Raw genomic sequence first — 21,089 nt, 5'->3', positions numbered from 1 at the left:
TTGGAGAATAGCACAAAGATCGAGTCCATACCCTAGTTCGGCGGAGACTCGCTACGGCGGCAACGGCGGGGTAGAATTCCCGTTGACGGTGACGGAGACCAGCGACTGGAGGCGGCTGGCAGCGAGGAGATGATCCGGAGACCAAGTTGGCAGAGCAGGCTATCACGCGGGCGAACGGGTTCGGAGAAATTTCCAAATTTTTGCCCGTGACTATATATAGCCCGACCCTGTCGATGTGACCAGGTGGAACGACTCGGTGGCACCGAGATTCATAACTACAAGCAGTTACTGAAACTCGGTGTGACCGAAAGGTTCAAATCGGTTGCACCGAGATCGAAAACCTAGATCAACTTAATGATCTCGGTAGGACCGAAAGTGGGGTATCGATCAGACCGAGAATCATAAAGAGGTTTTGGAAGTTTAAGTCTATGACGAATCGGGGACTCCGAGCACTCCTCACACAGAGTGGTTCGAATCTGACTTGATCAAATTTTGTGATGTAGCATGAACAGAGTTTGAGACGAGAAAAGCATAGATAGCTAGAGGAGGTTCTTAGGCATTCTTGTCCATCCACTTGGCAAAAGGAAATAAAGCCAAACAATCAAAACAACAAGTGGATGTCCTCGAATGAGTAAAATATGCAACCAGCATGCTCACACAATAAGATGGCAAATGAAATATGTGACAAGGCATGCACAACCAATTCTAGCATCTATCAAGCAATTTGCGATGACTAGGTCATCTATATATGAGTATATTGACTTAGGAGTCAAGTGAGAACACTTGATCATAGGTCATACTCATCGTTTAAGCTTAAGTGGGGTTACCACTTTTACATAAAGCATTGTTGTGTTCACATCTTTAGAGTTGCTTTAGCTCAAGTCTTAGAGTAAAGCTCCCCCTAGATGTGATATCCCCCCTTAGAGGGATGAACTAACCTCAGGTTTTGTCGATGATGGCTTCATGTAGATGTTGAAGATGTGGATGCTCAATGTTGATGTAGATCACTTGGAGCTATCCATTTGAGTGAATTGCACTTTCAATACCTACATGGGTTAGTCCCGCAAGGAACAAACAAGGATATCCATAGGCATAGAGTGATGCACACACAAGATGATGTCCATGAAAACTTTTAGGTTACCTTGTCCCTTGTCTTACCAACAAGAGGGTTTGTGACTCCTTGAACTAGTGCAAGATGTGGAAGTTGATTGCACTTGTTCTTGCCAAAATGATAAGAGTGAAGTATGTTGGCGGAGTCACCCTCAAGAACTCTCTAGTTCTTCTTCTTTTGGATCCACACCATCTTGATGGGAATCCTTGGAGTTGTAGTCGTACTTGATGAAGTGGAACTTGAAGTAGTCTTGGGAATCCACTTGACTAAGGTCTTAGGAGCTTCTTCAAATGCGTCAATTTCCTCTTGAAGCTTGTCCTTGCCTTTTTGCTTGTAGTCTTGTGGTGGAAGATCATCTTGAGCTTGTGTCCCCTTGAAAGAAGTATCATACTTCTCTTATTGAGGAACAAACTTTGTCTTGGGGTATTGATCTTCTTCCCACTCAACTCCATTGGCATTGAACTTTTGTTCAAAACCAACACCTTGATTCTTCCGGTGCATTCCTTGCTTGCGCACAATTTCCTCGAATTGCTTACTCCCGGCAAGGCTTTTGTACACTCCTTTCTCTATAATTTCCTTCAATAAGCCATTTTCTTGCTCAAGTGTAACTTGGTTAAGAGAATCATTAGTGGAATCAAGAGAACTACTAGAAGTAACAATATTGGATTTAGCATGATCATTGTTACTGGTAGAGGAAGAATCTTTCTTGTTCTTGTTACTAGACTTGACTTGAGGTATGTAAGTGGATAAGAGTAAACGCTTGGCAATGTAAGAAGAACTTTTCTTGCGGAGATCATCATTGATTGCTTTTAAGAACTCATGCTCTTGCTCAAGATTGAGCTTTTCAAAGCGCATGAGCTCTTAAAAGTTCTCGATGATCTTCGAAGATAGTTTCATGAGCTAACTTCAGAGTGTTTAGTTCTTTAGTTAGAGCCTCAATCTTCTCCTTATCATTGTCATTCATTTTATCTTGATTAGCATGATTAATTGACGTTTCATCAGAGTATTCATCACTAGAGTTGTCAACAAGCAAATCATCACCTAACAAGTCATCTTCATCACTATTGAAATCAACATACTCGGGGTGTGTTACCTTAGGACCTTTGGTCATGAAGCATCTTCCAATTCCTTCATTTGGTGAGTCAAATATGTCGTAGGAGTTGGTTGACACAAGTGCTAGACCGGCAACACCTTCATCTTGAGTATCTTCGGAGTCGGAGTGATAACTTCTCTTGGAGTGGCTGTCGAAGTTGGAGCCGGATACCCATTCACCAACATGAGCTTGATGTCTTCGTTTTGTGTAGCTCCTTGATGATTTTTCCTTCCTTTCCGAATCCTTGCTTCTCCGTGAGTATGTTCGTTCATAACGATCATCTCTACTCCTTCTCTCTCTTGGTGGTGATTCTTTGCTTCTTCTTTTTGGAGAATCTTCTCTTCTCTTGTAGGGAGCCGTACACTCATTGGAATAGTGTCCGGGTCTTCCACAAATGTAGCAGTTTCGCTCTCGACTAGAAGATCTTTTGTCATTGTAGGACCTTGACTTGAAGCTTCTATCTTTGCTTCTACTCTTGTAGAACTTGTTGAAATTCTTCACCATTAAGCTCAATTCTTCATTCAAGTTTTGTTTCTCACTTGATGATGTAGGGGCTTCACATGAGGCTTTGTAGGCATCACTTGATTTGTTGTGAAGTTCCTCTTTATCCTTAAGTGACATCTCATGAGCAACAATTCTTCCAATCACCTCCGTTGGCTTGAGATCTTTGTAATTGGGCATTGCCGGGGTACTGATCCACGGGCACCTATGGGACCGGCGGACCGGGTCCCTTTCGGTTCGGCGGGGGTGGAGATCGTGCAAAGAGCGGATCGAGGCGAAGCACACGAGCGATTTACCCAGGTTCGGGCCGCACGGATCCGTAAAACCCTACTCCTGCTTTGTGGTTTGTATTGATTTCTTGCTCGGGAGCGCGGAGTGCTACAGTACACCCCTGCAGCTAACGAGACTGGGCGTGAGTGTTCTCTGGACTAGCTAATAGCTAACCCCCCCTATGTTGCGCATGGGCCTCCTTTTATATGCTCAAGGGGTCACCGACAGGTGGCAACGTAGACAAGGGTAAAAATGGAAAGGTGCTGTGGTAGGTATAGCTACCTGCTACAGTGTATCATACCTAACCCTGACGGCAGGGGACAAGGGTATTAAATGCCCGTCTACGTCGCCTAGACAGTGCAGAAAGAGACCGGCAGGGACGCCACCACTCGCCACGATGGCAAACTTGTCAGCGCCGCTTGCCACCGCGCACCGCTGGCTGCACAGCCTCTCGCCACGCACGCCTGGAAGGGCCCCAGAGCGACACGTTGGTGGATGTGCTGGAGCACGGGCCCAGAGAGGTGGTGGCTTGCCGCGGCAAGCGCCTTGCCGCGGTCGTTGTCTTGTCGCGCCCGGGAGCTTGTCGCTCACCGGGTCTTGCCGGGACGCGCGACGCGTCGCGGCAAGTTCCTTGAAGTGCCTTGGTAGGCCTTCCCGGCAAGCTCCTCTTGCCGGGGTCTTGAGATGCCTTTGTTGGCCTTCCCGGCAAGCTCCTCTTGCCGGGGTCTTGTCTCCTTTGATTGGATACTTTGTTTTTGAATGGCTCCAACGGAACCACGGAGGATCTTAGCGGTCACCCGGCAAGCCTTGCCGCGGGATGCTGCGACTGCCCGTGCACAAGTTCGGGATACTAGGGTACCCCTACTCTAGTACACCAACAGGAGCCCCCAGGCCTGGGCCATACACGGTGCCGAGCGCTGTTGGGCCAGGCCCAAAACAGGGCACGGGCACGCGCGGCCTAGGTTACGCCGTATCTTACTTCGTATCCACCGCGCCCTCCCTGAATGGCAAGCGTTGAATGCGGCGTCGTGGGAGAGATCGTGGGTGGTTTCTTTATTCGGAAATGCGGAATGTCCGTTGTTGCTTCCAATCTCAGAAATCTCCGCAGCTCCCCCATCTTCCCAAAGCCGAAAGAGAGCAGCGCTCCGCCCCCCATCGCCACCAGCGCCACCAACGCCGTCGACCTCCCCCACCACTTCCGCCATGGCTCCGAAAGCCGACAAGGGGAAGGTCGTGAAGTCGACCGAGGCGCAGCGGCTCGCAGTGCTGCGGAAGGAGCGGGCCGTCTTCCCCCCCCCCCAAGCTTTCCATGAAGGAGCTGAGGGAGAACTACTACCTCTTCTGGTCGACGGAGACGCGCGCGCATCCGCGCACGAAGGTACTCCCCGCCGCCGCTTGGAAGAAGGCCCCAAACGGATACCCTTTCTTTGCATTGTTCTTCTACTGCGGGCTCTGCCCGCCTTTCTCTGAATTCTTCTGTGACATCATGAATACCTACGGATTCCACCTCCTTGACTTCACCCCCAATGCCGTTCTGACCATGGCAGTTTTCGCACATCTCTGCGAAAACTTTGTCGGAGTCCACCCCAGTGTAGCCCTCTTTCGCCACTTCTTCATACCCCGAGTAGAGAGAGGAGAGCCTCTATCCGGCGGAATCGCCTGGATCTCAAGGGCCGGCAAGAAAGAAACCTATCTGGAGGGAGAGTTCCGAGGCAAGTGGGAGGAGTGGAGAGCAGATTGGTGCTGGATTGACGAGGAGAACCCGCAGCCATTCACCACCCGGCGCCAAACCCCAGTAGCACGCGGCAGCGATTGGAGTGACGTGGCCCCGGAAGACGACATGCTGAAGATTTCCGTCACCAGGATCCTACGCCTCAGGCTTGCCGGGCTTACTGTAGGGGCTGTTGGCGCAGATTTCAAAGATGCCGGGGTACTGATCCACGGGCACCTATGGGACCGGCGGACCGGGTCCCTTTCGGTTCGGCGGGGGTGGAGATCGTGCAAAGAGCGGATCGAGGCGAAGCACACGAGCGATTTACCCAGGTTCGGGCCGCACGGATGCGTAAAACCCTACTCCTGCTTTGTGGTTTGTATTGATTTCTTGCTCGGGAGCGCGGAGTGCTACAGTACACCCCTGCAGCTAACGAGACCGAGCGTGAGTGTTCTCTGGACTAGCTAACAGCTAACCCCCCCCCCCTACGTTGCGCATGGGCCTCCTTTTATATGCTCAAGGGGTCACCGACAGGTGGCAACGTAGACAAGGATAAAAATGGAAAGGTGTTGTGGTAGGTATAGCTACCTGCTACAGTGTATCATACCTAACCCTGACGGCAGGGGACAAGGGTATTAAATGCCCGTCTGCATCGCCTAGACAGTGCAGAAAGAGACCGCCAGAGATGCCACCGCTCACTACGATGGCAAACTTGTCAGCGCCGCTTGCCACCACGCACCGCTGGCTGCACAGCCTCTCGCCACGCACGCCTGGAAGGGCCCCAGAGCGACACGTTGGTGGATGTGCTGGAGCGCGGGCCCAGAGAGGTGGTGGCTTGCCGCGGCAAGCGCCTTGCCGCGGTCGTTGTCTTGTCGCGCCTGGGAGCTTGTCGCTCACCGGGTCTTGCCGGGACGCGCGGCGCGTCGCGGCAAGTTCCTTGAAGTGCCTTGGTAGGCCTTCCCGGCAATCTCCTCTTGTCGGGGTCTTGAGATGCCTTTGTTGGCCTTCCCGGCAAGCTCCTCTTGCCGGGTTCTTGTCTCCTTGGCTTGGATACTTTGTTTTTGAATGGCTCCAATGGAACCACAGAGGATCTTGGCGGTCACCCGGCAAGCCTTGCCGCGGGATGCTGCGACTGCCCGTGCACAAGTTCGGAATACTAGGGTACCCCTACTCTAGTACACCGACAGGCATCATTTGGATCAATGTGCACACGGTATCATATTTTCCATCCAAGGCTCTTAGAATCTTCTTGATGATGAATCTATCGGTCATCTCTTCACTTCCTAAGCCGGCAATCTCATTTGTGATGAGAGCAAGCCTAGAGTACATTTCAGCGACACCTTCACCATCCTTCATTTTGAACTTGTCAAGTTGACTTTGAAGCACATACAACTTGGATTCCTTGACGGAGTCGGTACCTTCGTGCATATCAATCAAAGTGTCCCAAATTTCCTTTGCATTCTCAAGACAGCTGATTTTGTTGAATTCTTCGGGGCACAATCCGTTGAAGAGAATATCACAAGCTTGAGCATTGTATTGCAACATCTTCAACTCATCCGCGGTAGCTTCACGGTTTGGTTCTTTCCCATCAAAGAAGTCACCTTGAAAACCAACACACACAATAGCCCAAACGGCGGGGTTATGTCCAAGAATATGCATTTTCATTTGATGCTTCCAACTAGCAAAATTAGTACCATCAAAGTAAGGACCTCTACGGTGATAATTTCCCTCGCTAGACGCCATACTCTCCTAGGTTGTGAAACCAAGGCTATGACCACCAAAAGCTATGGAGATCAAAGCAAATGGAAACCAAAGCTCTGATACCACTTGTAGGATCAAAAGTATGTCTAGAGGGGGGGTGATTAGACTACTTGACCAAATAAAAACTTAACCTTTTCCCAATTTTAGTTCTTGGCAGATTTTAGCTATTGTAGGACAAGTCAAGCAATCATCACACAATTCAAGCAAGCATGCAAAGAGTATATTGGCAGCGGAAAGTAAAGCATGCAACTTGCAAGAATGTAAAGGGAAGGGTTTGGAGAATTCAAACGCAATTGGAGACACGGATGCTTTTCCTGTGGTTCGGATAGGTGGTGCTATCCTACATCCACGTTGATGGAGACTTCAACCCACAAAGGGTAACGGTTGCGCGAGTCCATGGAGGGCTCCACCCACGAAAGGTAACGGTTGCGCGAGTCCACGGAGGGCTCCACCCACAAAGGGTCCACGAAGAAGCAACCACCCACAAAGGGTCCATGAAGTAGCAACCTTGTCTATCCCACCATGGCCATCGCCCACGAAGGACTTGCCTCACTAGCGGTAGATCTTCACTAAGTAGGCGATCTCCTTGCCCTTACAAACTCCTTGGTTCAACTCCACAATCTTATCGGAGGCTCCCAAGTGACACCTAGCAAATCTAGGAGACACCACTCTCCAAGAAGTAACAAATGGTGTGTAGGTAATGAACTCCTTGCTCTTGTGCTTCAAATGATAGTCTCCCCAACACTCAACTCTCTCTCTCATAGGATTTGGAATATATATGGAAAGAAGATTTGAGTGGAAAGCAACTTGGGGAAGGCTAGAGATCAATATTCATATGGTAGGAATGGAATATCTTGGTCTCAACACATGAGTAGGTGGTTCTCTCTCAGAACATATGAGTTAGAATTGTGTATGTGTTCTGATGGCTCTCTCCACGAATAAAGAGGAGGTGGAGGGGTATATATAGCCTCCACACAAAATCCAACCGTTACACACAGTTTTCCAATCTCGATGGGACCGAATAAACAAACTCGGTCGGACCGAAAATGTAAACCTAGTGACCGTTAGAGATTTTCGGTGGGACTAACATGCAACTCGGTAGGACCGATGTGGTTAGGGTTTGGGCATAACGTAATCTCGGTGAGACCGATTACACAAACTCGGTGAGACCGAATTTGGTAATTAGCTAACCAGAGAGTTGGTCAGGCAAACTCGGTGGGACCAATTTGCTCTTTCGGTGAGACCGAAAAGTTACAAAAAGGAAACACTGAATTTACATTGCAATCTCAGTGGGACCGATCCGCTCTTTCGGTGAGACCGAAAAGTTACGAAAGGGAAACAGAGAGTTTGCAATCCCATCTCGGTGAGACCGAGATCCCTATCGGTAGAACCGAATTGCTAGGGTTTGGCAGTGGCTTATGACAAGTGAAACTCGGTGCCGCCGGATAGAAAGAATCGGTAGGACCGAGTTTGGCTTTAGGGTTTAGGTCATATGTGGATATGGGAAAGTAGTTGAGAGTTTTGGAGCATATCACTAAGCACATGAAGCAAGAGGCTCATTAAGCAACACCTCATCCCTCCTTGATAGTATTGGCTTTTCCTAAAGACTCAATGTGATCTTGGATGACTAAAATATAAAAAGAAGAGTCTTGAGCTTTTGAGCTTGAGCCAATCCTTTGTCCTTAGAATTTTGAGGGTTCCACTTTCACATCCATGCCATGCCAATCATTGAGCTTTCCTGAAATAGTCATCTTGGAATAGCATTAGCTCAATGAGCTATATGTTGTTATGAATTACCAAAACCACCTAGGGATAGTTGCACTTTCAACAACAGGCCTGCCTACAACAGGTCTATATTTATCTTTAGTATCGGGTCTAGCAATTCTAGCAGCTTCATCAACAAAGTAAATAACATGCCCATCAATATTATCAACCAAGAGATCTTTAACCATAGCAATACTAGGTTCAACTTTAATTTTCTCAGAGGGTGTAGGTGTTTTAGTATTACTCTTACGAACCACAGTTGAAGCTTTAGCATGATCCTTCATTCTAACAGGGAAAGGTGGTTTCTCAATATAAGCGGTAGGAACAATAGGATCAACATTATAAGTGATAGTCTTTTCTTCAACTTTAATAGGTTCAACTACTTTTACTTCAATGTGTGGATGATATTTAAACCACTTATCCCGAGGGAGATCAACATGAGTAGCAAATGATTCACAGAAAGAAGCTACTATCTCAGAGTCAAGTCCATATTTGATGCTAAATTCACAAAAAGCATCGGTATCCATAAAGATTTAACACAATCAAACTTAGGTGTTATACCTGACTCCTTACCTTCACTGAGTTCCCGATCTTCAGAGTTGCGTTTAATTCTTTCCAATAAACCCCATTTGAATTAAATAGTCTTCATCATAAAAGAACCAGTACAAGAAGTATCGAGCATGAAGCGATTATTGAGTGAAAACCAAGAATAATAATTTTGAATAATAATTTCTCTTGAGAGCTCATGATTGGGGCATGAATATAACATTGACTTAAGCCTCCCCCAAGCTTGAGTGATGCTTTCTCCTTCGCGAGGCCAAAAATTATATATATAATTACGATCACGATGAACCAGATGCACATGATAAAACTTCTGTTGAAATTCCAATTTCAATTGGTTGTAGTTCCATGATCCAATATCATCGCATAGCCTAAACCATGTCAATGCCTTTCCCTTCAAAGATAAAGGGAAGACGTTCTTCTTGATAACATCCTCAGGCATACCTGCAAGCTTAAATAATCCACAAACTTCATCCACATAGATTAAGTGCAAATCGGGATATAATGTTCCATGTCCTGTAAAAGGATTAGCTAGAAGTTTTTCTATCATACTCGAAGGAATTTCAATGTAAACATTTTCAGTAGGTTCAGTAGGTTGAGGAACAACTCTTTGCTCTACTGGTCGGGGTGAAGATACCCCGAACAAGCCCCTCAAAGGATTGTTTTCCATAGTAACAAGTGACAGTAAATTTCAGCACACTATATAAATTTTTCCTTACCAAATTCCACTTACCAAAGGTGCTTCACTCCCTGACAACGGCGCCAAAAAAGAGTCTTGATGACGCACAAGTATAGGGGATCTATCGTAGTCTTTTCAATAAGTAAGAGTGTCGAACCCAACAAGGAGCAGAAGGAAATGACAAGCAGTTTTCAGTAAGGTATTCTCTGCAAGCACTGAAATTATTGGTAACAGATAGTTTTGTGATAAGGTAATTCGTAACAAGTAACAAGTAACAAAAGTAAAAAAAGGTGCAGCAAGGAGGCCCAATCCTTTTTTGTAGCAAAGGACAAGCCTGGACAAACTCTTATATAAAGGAAAGCGCTCCTGAGGACACGTGGGAATTATCGTCAAGCTAGTTTTCATCATGCTCATATGATTCACGTTCGTTACTTTGATAATTTGATATGTGGGTGGACCGGTGCTTGGGTACTGCCCTTCTTTGGACAAGCATCCCACTTATGATTAACCCCTCTTGCAAGCATCCACAACTACAAAAGAAGTATTAAGGTAAACCTAACCATAGCATGAAACATATGGATCCAAATCAGCCCCTTACAAAGCAACTCATAAACTAGGGTTTAAGCTTCTGTCACTCTAGCAACCCATCATCTACTTATTACTTCCCAATGCCTTCACCTAGGCCGGAACAATGGTGAAGTGTCATGTAGTCGACGTTCACATGACACCACTAGAGGAAAGACAACATACATGTCATGAAAATATCGAACGAATACCAAATTCACATGACTACTTATAGCAAGACTTCTCCCATGTCCTCAGGAACAAACGTAATTACTCACAAATCATATTCATGTTCATAATCAGAGGGGTATTAATATGCATAAAGGATCTGAACATATGATCTTTCATCGAATAAACCAACTAGCATCAACTACAAGGAGTAATCAACGCTACTCTGAAGTTTTGAGACAAAGATTGGATACAAGAGATGAACTAGGATTTGAGAGGAGATGGTGCTGGTGAAGATGTTGATGGAGATTGACCCCCTCCCGATGAGAGGATCGATGGTGATGACGATGGTGATGATTTCCCCCTCCCGGAGGGCTGTTTCCCCGGTAGAACAGCTCCGCTGGAGCCCTATATTGGTTTCGCCAATGTTCTGCCTCGAGACGGCTGTGCTTCGTCCCGAAAGCTTCCTTCTGATTTTTCCAGGGTGAAAGACTTCATATAGCAAAAGATGGACACCGGAGGCCTGTCAGGAGGCCCACGAGGCAGGGGCGCGCCCCACCCTCGTGGATAGGGTGTGCCCCCTCTGGTGCTTTCTTCTTGCAATATTTTTAATATATTCCAAAACTGACTTGAATGGAGTTTCAGGACTTTTGGAGTTGTGCAGAATAGGTCTCTAATATTTGCTCCTTTTCTAGCCTAGAATTCCAATTGCCGACATTCTCCCTCTTCATGTAAACCTTGTAAAATAAGAGAGAAAAGGTATAAGTATTGTGACAGAATGTGTAATAACAACCCATAATGCAATAAATATCGATATAAAAGCATGATGCAAAATGGACGTATTACCGCACACGACTAACAATTGATGTTGTGTGTTCTAGATGGCCCGCCTCCTCATATATATAGGTGGGTGATATGTCTCCAACATATATATAGTTTATGAAGTATTCATGCTGTTATATTATCATTCTTGGATGTTATACAATCATTTTATAGCAACTTTATACCCTTTTTCGGACTAACCTATTGACCCAGTGCCCAGTGCCAGTTGCTATTTTTTGCTTGTTTTTTACATCGCTGGAAATCAATATCAAACGGGGTCCAAACACCCAGGATGGGCTAGAGTAGCACCTAGGGGGTGCCCCAAAGTGGCACAACCCACCAGGGCGCACCTCGGTGGCCTCCCGCACCCCCTCTTTACCCTATAAATTCACAAATATTCCGAAAACCCTCGGGGTTAACCTAGATCAGAAGTTTCGTCGCCGCAAGGCTCTGTAGGCACCGAAAACCAATCTAGACTCTTTCCGGCACCCTGCCGGAGGGGGGAATCATTTCCGATGCCCATCTTCATCATCCCGGCGGCCACCACGACAAGCAGGGAGTAGTCCACCCTCGGGGCTGAGGGTTTGTACTAGTAGCTATGTGTTTAATCTCTCTCTCTCTCTCTCTCTCTCTCTCTCTCTCTCGTGTTCTTGGGATGTTACGATCTTGATGTATCGCGGGCTTTGTTAATATAGTCGGATCATATGGTGTTTTCCCCTCTCTATCCTGTTGTGATGAATTGAGTTTTTCACTTTGAGATTTCATGGTTATCGGATTGAATACTTTTATGGATTTGAGAACACTTGATATATGTCTCGCAATTGAATACTCATGGTGATAATGGGGTATCATATTGATTCACTTGATATATGTTTTGGCACCCAACTCGCGGATTCCCGAGGTGACATTGGGGTAATCTATGCATAGGGGTCGATGCACGTTCTTGTCTCTGTTTATCCGGTAGAAATCTTGGGGCACTCTTTGAAGTTCTTTGTGTTAGATTGAATATTATGAATCTGAATTTGCTTTGGTGTTATTTTAGTACGAACTCTTGGTTAGATCGATCAGAAAGAATAGCTTCGTGTAATTTTAGTATGAACTCTAGGATAGATTGATCGGAAAGAATAGATTTGAGGTGGTTTCGTACCCTACAAACAATTCCGTCTTATGTTCTCCGCTAGATAGGAACTTTGGAGTGATTCTACGTTGCACGTTGAGGGACGGTTATATGATCCAATTATATTAGCATTGTTGAGATATTGCACTAGCGAAAGTACGGACCCTAGGCCTCATTTTCAAGCATTGCAATACCGTTTTGTGCCCGTTTACAATTTTCTACCTTGCTGTTTTTATTTATTCAGATTATAAAAATATATTTCTACCATCCATATTACACTTTTATCACCATCTCTTCACCGAACTAGTGCACCTATACAATTTGCCATTGTATTGGGTGTGTTGGGGACACAACAGATTTCTTATATTTGATTGTAGGGTTGTTTGAGAGAGACCATCTTCAACCTACGCCTCCCACGGATTGATAAACCTTAGGTCATACACTTGAGGGAAAATTGCTACTGTCCTACAAAGCTCTGCGCTTGGAGGCCCAACACGTGTCTACAAGAATAAAGTTGCGTAGTAGACATCAAGCTCTTTTCTGGCGTCGTTGCCGGGGAGGTGAGTGCATGAAGGTATATCTTTAGATCTTGCAATTGAATCTTTTAGTTTCTTGTTTTATCACTAGTTTGGTTAGGACGACGGCGTGGGAGAGTTTCGTCAGCACGACGGCGTGATGATGGTGATGATGAAGTTACCGACGTAGGGCTTCACCTAAGCACTACAACAATATGATCGAGGTGGAAATCTATGGAGGGGGGCACCGCACACGGCTAAGACAACTTTAAACTTGTGTGTCTATGGGGTGCCCCCCTCCCCTGTATATAAAGGAGGGGAGGAGCGGAGGGCCGACCCTCTCTCTATGGCGCGCCCAAGGGGGAGTCCTACTCCTAGTAGGAGTAGGCTTCCCCCCTTCCCTAGTTGAAGTAGGAGAAGAAGGAAGAGGGAGAGAGAGGGAAGGAAAGGGGGCAGGTCCCCCACCCAATTCGAATTGGGCTTGGGGGGAAACCCTCCACCTGGCCGCCTCCTCCTCTCTCCCACTAAGGCCGAATAAGCCCCATTGAATCCTTAGGGGGTTCCGGCAACCCCCCGGTACTTCGGTAAATGCTCAAACTCATCCGAAACCATTCCGATGTCCAAACATAGCCTTCTAATATATCAATCTTTATGTCTCGACCATTTCGAGACTCCTCGGCATGTCCATGATCACATCTGGGACTCCGAACTACCTTCGGTACATCAAAACACATAAACTCATAATACCAATCGTCATCGAACGATAAGCGTGCGGACCCTACGGGTTTGAGAACTATGTAGACATGACCGAGACTCACTTCCAGTCAATAACAGATAGCGGAACCTGGATGCTCATATTTGTTCCTACATATTCTACGAAGATCTTTATCAGTCAAACCGCATAACAACATACGTTGTTCCCTTTGTTATCGGTATGTTACTTGCCTGAGATTCGATCGTCGGTATCATCATACCTAGTTCAATCTCGTTACCGGCAAGTCTCTTTATTCATTCCGTAATGCATCATCCCACAACTAACTCATTAGTCACATTGCTTGCAAGGCTTATAGTGATGTGCATTACCGAGAGGGCCCAGAGATACCTCTCCGATACACGGAGTCACAAATCCTAATCTTGATCTATGCCAACTCAACAAATACCATCAGAGACACCTGTAGAGCATCTTTATAGTCACCCGGTTACGTTGTGATGTTTTATAGCACACTAAGTGTTCCTTCGGTATTCGAGAGTTGCATAATCTCATAGTCATAGGAACATGTATAAGTTATGGAGAAAGCAATAGCAATAAACTAAACGATCATAATGCTAAGCTAACGGATGGGTCAAGTCAATCACATCATTCTCTAATGATGTCATCCCGTTCATCAAATGACAACTCATGTCTATGGCTAGGAAACTTAACCATCTTTGATTAATGAGCTAGTCAAGTAGAGGCATACTAGTGACACTCTGTTTGTCTATGTATTCACACATGTACTAAGTTTCCGGTTAATACAATTCTAGCATGAACAATAAACATTTATCATGATATAAGGAAATATAAATAACAACTTTATTATTGCCTCTAGGGAATATTTCCTTTAGTCTCCCACTTGCACTAGAGTCAATAATCTAGATTACACAGTAATGATTCTAACACCCATGGAGTCTTGGAGCTGATCATGTTTTGCTCGTGAGAGAGGCTTAGTCAATGGGTGTGCAACATTCAGATCCGTATGTATCTTGCAAATTTCTATGTCTCCCTCCTTGACTTGATCGTGGATGGAATTGAAGCGTCTTTTGATGTGCTTGGTTCTCTTGTGAAATCTGGATTCCTTTGACAAGGCAATTGCACTAGTATTGTCACAAAAGATTTTCATTGGACCCGATGCACTAGGTATGACACCTAGATCGGATATGAACTCCTTCATCCAGACTCCTTCATTTGCTGCTTCTGAAGAAGCTATGTACTCCGATGCACACATAGATCCCGCCACGAAGCTTTGCTTGGAACTGCACCAACTGACAGCTCCACCATTCAATAAAAATATGTATCCGGTTTGAGACTTAGAGTCATCCGGATCAATGTCAAAGCTTGTATCGACGTAACCGTTTACGACGAGCTCTTTGTCACATCCATAAACGAGAAACATATCCTTAGTCCTTTTCAGGTATTTTAGGATATTCTTGACCGTTGTCCAGTGATCCACTCCTGGATTACTTTGGTACCTCCCTGCTAAACTGATAGCAAGGCACACATCAGGTCTGGTACACAACATTTCATACATGATAGAACCTATGGCTGAAGCATAGGCAATGACTTCCATTTTCTCTCTATCTTTTGCAGTGGTCGGGCATTGAGTCTGACTCAACTTCACACCTTGTAACACAGGCAAGAACCCTTACTTTGCTTGATCCATTTTGAACTTCTTAAAAACTTTATCAAGGTATGTGCTTTGTGAAAGTCCAATTAAGCGTCTTGATCTATCTCTATAGATCTTGATGCCCAATATATAAGCAGCTTCACCGAGGTCTTTCATTGAAAAATTCTTATTCAAGTATCCCTTTATGCTATTCAGAAATTCAGTATCATTTCCAATCAACAATATGTCATGCACATATAATATCAGAAATGCAACAAAGCTCCCACTCACTCTCTTGTAAATACATGCTTCTACAAAAGTCTGTATAAAACCATATGCTTTGATCACACTATCAAAGTGTATATTCCAACTCTGAGAGGCTTGCACCAGTCCATAAAAATGGATCACTGGAGCTTGCACACTTTATTAGCACCTTTTGGATCGACAGAACCTTCTGGTTGCATCATATACAACTCTTCTTTAAGATATCCATTAAGGAATGCAGTTTCGACATCCATTTGCCAAATTTTATAATCATAAAATGTGGCAATTGCTAACATGATTCGGACGGATTTAAGCATCGCTGTGGGTGAGAAGGTCTCATTGTAGTCAACTCCTTGAACTTGTCGAAAACCTTTCACAACAAGTCGAGATTTGTAGACAGTAATATTACCGTCAGCGTCAGTCTTCTTCTTGAAGATCCATTTATTCTCTATGGCTTGCCGATCATCGGGCAAGTCAACCAAAGCCCACACTTTGTTCTAATACATCGATCCAATCTCAAATTTCATGGCTTCAAGCCATTTTGTGGAATCTGGGCTCATCATCGCTTCCTCATAGTTTGTAGGTTCATCATGGTCAAGTAACATGACCTCAAGAATAGGATTGTCGTACCACTCTGGTGCGGATCTTACTCTAGTTGACCTACGAGGTTCGGTAGTAACTTGATCAGAAGTTTCATGATCATCATCATTAGCTTCCTCACTAATTGGTGTAGGAATCACTGGAACTGATTTCTGTGATGAACTGCTTTCCAATAAGGGAGCGGGTACAATTACCTCATCAAGTTCTAGTTTCCTCCCACTCACTTCTTTCGAGAGAAATTCCTTCTCTAGAAAGGATCCATTCTTAGCAACGAATATCTTGCCTTTGGATCTGTGATAGAAGATGTACCCAACAGTCTCTTTTAGGTATCCTATGAAGACACATTTCTCCGATTTGGGTTTGAGCTTATCAAGTTGAAGCTTTTTCACATAAGCATTGCAGCCCCAAAGTTTAAGAAATGACAACTTGGGTTTCTTGCCATACCATAGTTCATAAGGTGTCGTCTCAATGGATTTTGATGGTGCCCTATTTAACGTGAATGCAACCGTCTCTAAAGCATAACCCCAAAATGATAGCGGTAAATCAGTAAGATACATCATAGATCACACCATATCTAATAAAGTGCGGTTATGATGTTCTGACACACCATTACGTTGTGGTGTTCTAGGTGGCGCGAGTTGCGAAACTATTACGCATTGTTTCGAATGAAGACCAAACTCGTAACTCAAATATTCTCCTCCACGATTAGATCGTAGAAACTTTATTTTTTTGTTACGATGATTTTCCACTTCACTTTGAAATTCTTTGAACTTTTCAAATGTTTCAGACTTATGTTCATCAAGTAGATATATCCATATCTGCTCAAATCATCTGTGAAGGTCAGAAAACAACGATACCCGCCACGAGCATCAACACTCATTGGACCGCATACATCAGTATGTATTATTTCCAATAAGTCTGTTGCTCGTTCCATTGTTCCGGAGAACGGAGTCTTAGTCATCTTGCCCATGAGGCATGGTTCGCAAGCATCAAGTGATTCCAAAAGCCCATCAGCATGGAGTTTCTTCACGCGCTTTACACCAATATAACCTAAACGACAGTGCCATTAATAACTTGCACTATCATTATTAAACTTATATCTTTTGGCTTCAATACTATGAATATGTGTATCACTACTATCAAGGTTTAGTAAAAATAGACCACTCATCAAGGGTGCATGACCATAAAAGATATTACTCATATAAATAGAACAACAAGTATTCTCTGATTTAAATGAATAACCGTCTCGCATCAAACAAGATCCAAATATAATGTTCATGCTTAACGCTGGCAACAAATAACAATTATTCAGGTCTAAAACTAATCCCGAAGGTAGATGTAGAGGTAGCGTGCCGACAGCGATCACATCGACTTTGGAACCATTTCCCACGCGCATCTTCACCTCGTCCTTAGCCATCGCTTAATCCGTAGCCCTTGTTCCGAGTTGCAGATATTAGCAAAAAAACCAGTATCAAATACTCAGGTGCTACTGCGAGCATTAGTAAGGTACACATCAATAACATGTATATCAAATATACCTTTCACTTTGCCATCCTTCTTATCCGCCAAATACTTGGGTAGTTCTGATTCCAGTGACTAGTCCCTTTGCAGTAGAAGCACTCAGTCTCAGGCTTAGGTCCAGACTTGGGCTTCTTCACTTGAGCAGCAACTTGCTTGCTGTTCTTCTTGAAGTTCCCCTTCTTCCCTTTGCCCTTCTTCTTGAAACTGGTGGTCTTGTTGACCATCGACACTTGATGCTCCTTCTTGATTTCTACCTCCGCAGCCTTTAGCATTGCGAAGAGCTTGGGAATTGTCTTATCCATCCCTTGCATATTATAGTTCATCACGAAGCTTTTGTAGCTTGGTGGCAGTGATTGAAGAACTCTGTCAATGACACCATCATCAGGAAGATTCACTACCAGCTGAGTCAAGTGGTTGTGGTACCCAGACATTCTGAGTATATGTTCACGGACATGACTATTCTCCTCCATTTTGCAGCTGTAGAACTTATTGGAGACTTCATATCTCTCAATCCAGGCATTTGCTTGAAATATTAACTTCAACTCCTGGAACATCTCATATGCTCCATGATGTTCAAAACATCGTTGAAGTCCCGATTCTAAGTCGTAAAGCATGGCACACTGAACTATCAAGTAGTCATCAGCTTTGCTCTGCCAGATGTTCTTAACGTTGTCAGCAGCATCTGCAGCAGGCTTGTCACCCAGTGGTGCTTCTAGGACGTAATTCTTCTGTGCAGCAATGAGGATAATCCTCAAGTTATGGACCCAGTCCATGTAATTGCTACCATCATCTTTCAACTTAGCTTTCTCTAGGAACACATTAAAATTCAACGGAACAACGGCACGGGCCATTTATCTACAATAACGTAGACATGAAAAATACTATCAGGTACTAAGTTCAGGATAAATTAAAGTTCAATTAATCATATTACATAAGAACTCCCACTTAGATAGACATCCCTCTAATCATCTAAGTGGTCACGTGATCCATATCAACTAAACCATGTCTGATCATCATGTGAGATGGAGTAGTTTTCAATGGTGAACATCACTATGTTGATCATATCTACTATATGATTCACGCTCGACCTTTCGGTCTCAGTGTTCCGAGGCCATATCTGCATATGCTAGGCTCGTCAAGTTTAACCCGAGTATTCTACTTGTGCAAAACTGGCTTGCACCTGTTGTATGTGAACGTAGAGCTTAGCACACCCGATCATCACGTGGTGTCTCGGCACGACCAACTATAGCAATGGTGCATACTTAGGGAGAACACTTATACCTTGAAATTTAGTGAGAGGTCATCTTATAATGCTACCGCCGAACTAAGCAAAATAAGATGCATAAAGGATAAACATCACATGCAATCAAATAAGTGATATGATATGGCCATCATCATCTTGTGCCTTTTGATCTCCATATCCAAAGCATTGTCATGGTCACCATCGTCACCGGCTTGACACCTTGATCTCCACCGAAGCATCGTTGTCGTCTCGCCAACTATTGCTTCCACAACTATCGCTACCGCTTAGTGATAAAGTAAAGCAATTACATGGCGATTGCATTTCATATAATAAAGCGACAACCATATGGCTCCTGCAAGTTGCCAACGAATGTGTTACAAAACATGATCATCTCATACAACAATTTATGTAATCACGTATTGACCATATCACATCACAACATGCCCTACAAAAACAAGTTAGACATCCTCTACTTTGTTGTTACACGTTTTACGTGGATGCTACGGGATTCTAGCAAGAACTGTTCTTACCTACGCATCAAAACCACAACGTAGTATAGTGATTACTTTTTGATCTTCAGAAAGAACCCTGTTCATTGAAACCGATTCAACTAAAGTTGGAGAAACAGACACCCACTAGCCACCTGTGTGCGAAGCACGTCGGTAGAACCAGTCTCGTGTAAGTGTACGCGTAATGTCGGTCTGAGCCGCTTCATCCAACAATACCGTTGAATCAAGAATCAACTAGTGACGGCAAGCAATATGTACATACCCACGCCCACAACTCCTTTGTGCTCTACTCGTGCATATAACATCTACACATAGACCTGGCTTGGATGCCACTGTTGGGAATGCAGTATTTCAAAAAAAAAGCATACGATCATGCAAGATCTATCTAGGAGATGCATAGCAATAAGAGGGGAAGACTATGTCTACGTACCCTCGTAGACCGAAAGCGGAAGCATTATGAAACGCGGCTGATGTAGTCGAACGTCTTCGCGATCAAACCGATCACCGTACGCACGGCACCTCCACGATCTGCACACGTTCAGCTCGGTGACGTCCCTCGTACTCTTGATCCAGCTGAGGACGAGGGAGAGTTTCATCAACATGATGGCGTGATGATGGTGATGATGAAGTTACTGATGCAGGGATTCGCCTAAGCACTACAACGATATGACCGAGGTGGACATCTATGGAGGAGGGCACCGCACACGGCTAAGACAACTGTCAACTTGTGTGTCTATGGGGTGCGTCCCCTCCCCCGTATATAAAGGAGGGGAGGAGCGGAGGGCCGGCCCTCTCTCTATGGTGCGCCCAAGGGGGAGTCCTACTCCCAGTAGGAGTAGGTTTCCCCCCTTCCCTAGTTGGAGTAGGAGAAGAAGGAGGAGGGAGAGAGAGGGAAGGGAAGGGGGCGCCCCCCCCACCCAATTCGGATTGGGCTGGGGGGCGCCCTCCACCTGGCCGCCTCCTACTCTCTCCCACTAAGTCCCAATAAGGCCCATTGACTCCACGGGGGGTTCCGGTAACCCCCCGGTACTCCGGTAAATGCCCGAACTCATCCAGAACCATTTCGATGTCCAAACATAGCCTTCCAATATATCGATCTTTATGTCTCGACCATTTCGAAACTCCTCATCATGCCCGTGATCACATCCGGGACTACGAACTACCTTTGGTACATCAAAACACATAAACTCATAATACCGATCATCATCGAATGTTAAGCGTGCGGACCCTACGGGTTCGAGAACTATGTAGACATGACCGAGACTCACTTTCATCAATAACCAATAGCAGAACTTAGATGCTCATATGGGTTCCTACATATTCTACGAAGATCTTTATTGGTTAAACCGCATAAGTTGTTCCCTTTGTCATCGGTATGTTACTTACCCGAGATTCGACCATCTGTATCATCACACCTAGTTCAATCTCGTTACCGGCAAGTCTCTTTACTCATTCCATATTGCATCATCCTGCAACTAACTCATCAGTCACATTGCTTGCAAGGCCTATAGTGATGTGCATTACCGAGAGGGCCCAGAGATATCTCTCTGATACACGGAGTGACAAATCCTAATCTCAATCTATGCCAACTCAACAAATACCACCGGAGACACCTGTAGAGCATCTTTATAGTCACCCAGTTACGTTGTGACGTTTGATATCACACTAAGTGTTCCTCCGGTATTCGGGAGTTGCATAATCTCATAGTCATAGGAACATGTATAAGTTATGGAGAAAGCAATAGCAATAAACTAAACGATCATAATGCTAAGCTAATGAATGGGTCAAGTCGTCCTGTTCATCAAATGAAAAGTCATGTCTATGGCTAGTACACTTAACCATCTTTGATTAACGAGCTAGTCAAGTAGAGGTATACTAGTGACACTTTGTTTGTCTATGTATTCACACATGTACTAAGTTTTTGGTTAATACAATTCTAGCATGAATAATAA

Source organism: Triticum dicoccoides, chromosome 2A (genome assembly GCF_002162155.2).
Source record: "Triticum dicoccoides isolate Atlit2015 ecotype Zavitan chromosome 2A, WEW_v2.0, whole genome shotgun sequence".
In the NCBI taxonomy this organism is placed as follows: Eukaryota; Viridiplantae; Streptophyta; class Magnoliopsida; order Poales; family Poaceae; genus Triticum; species Triticum dicoccoides.
Note: the sequence above shows the minus strand (reverse complement) of the source record.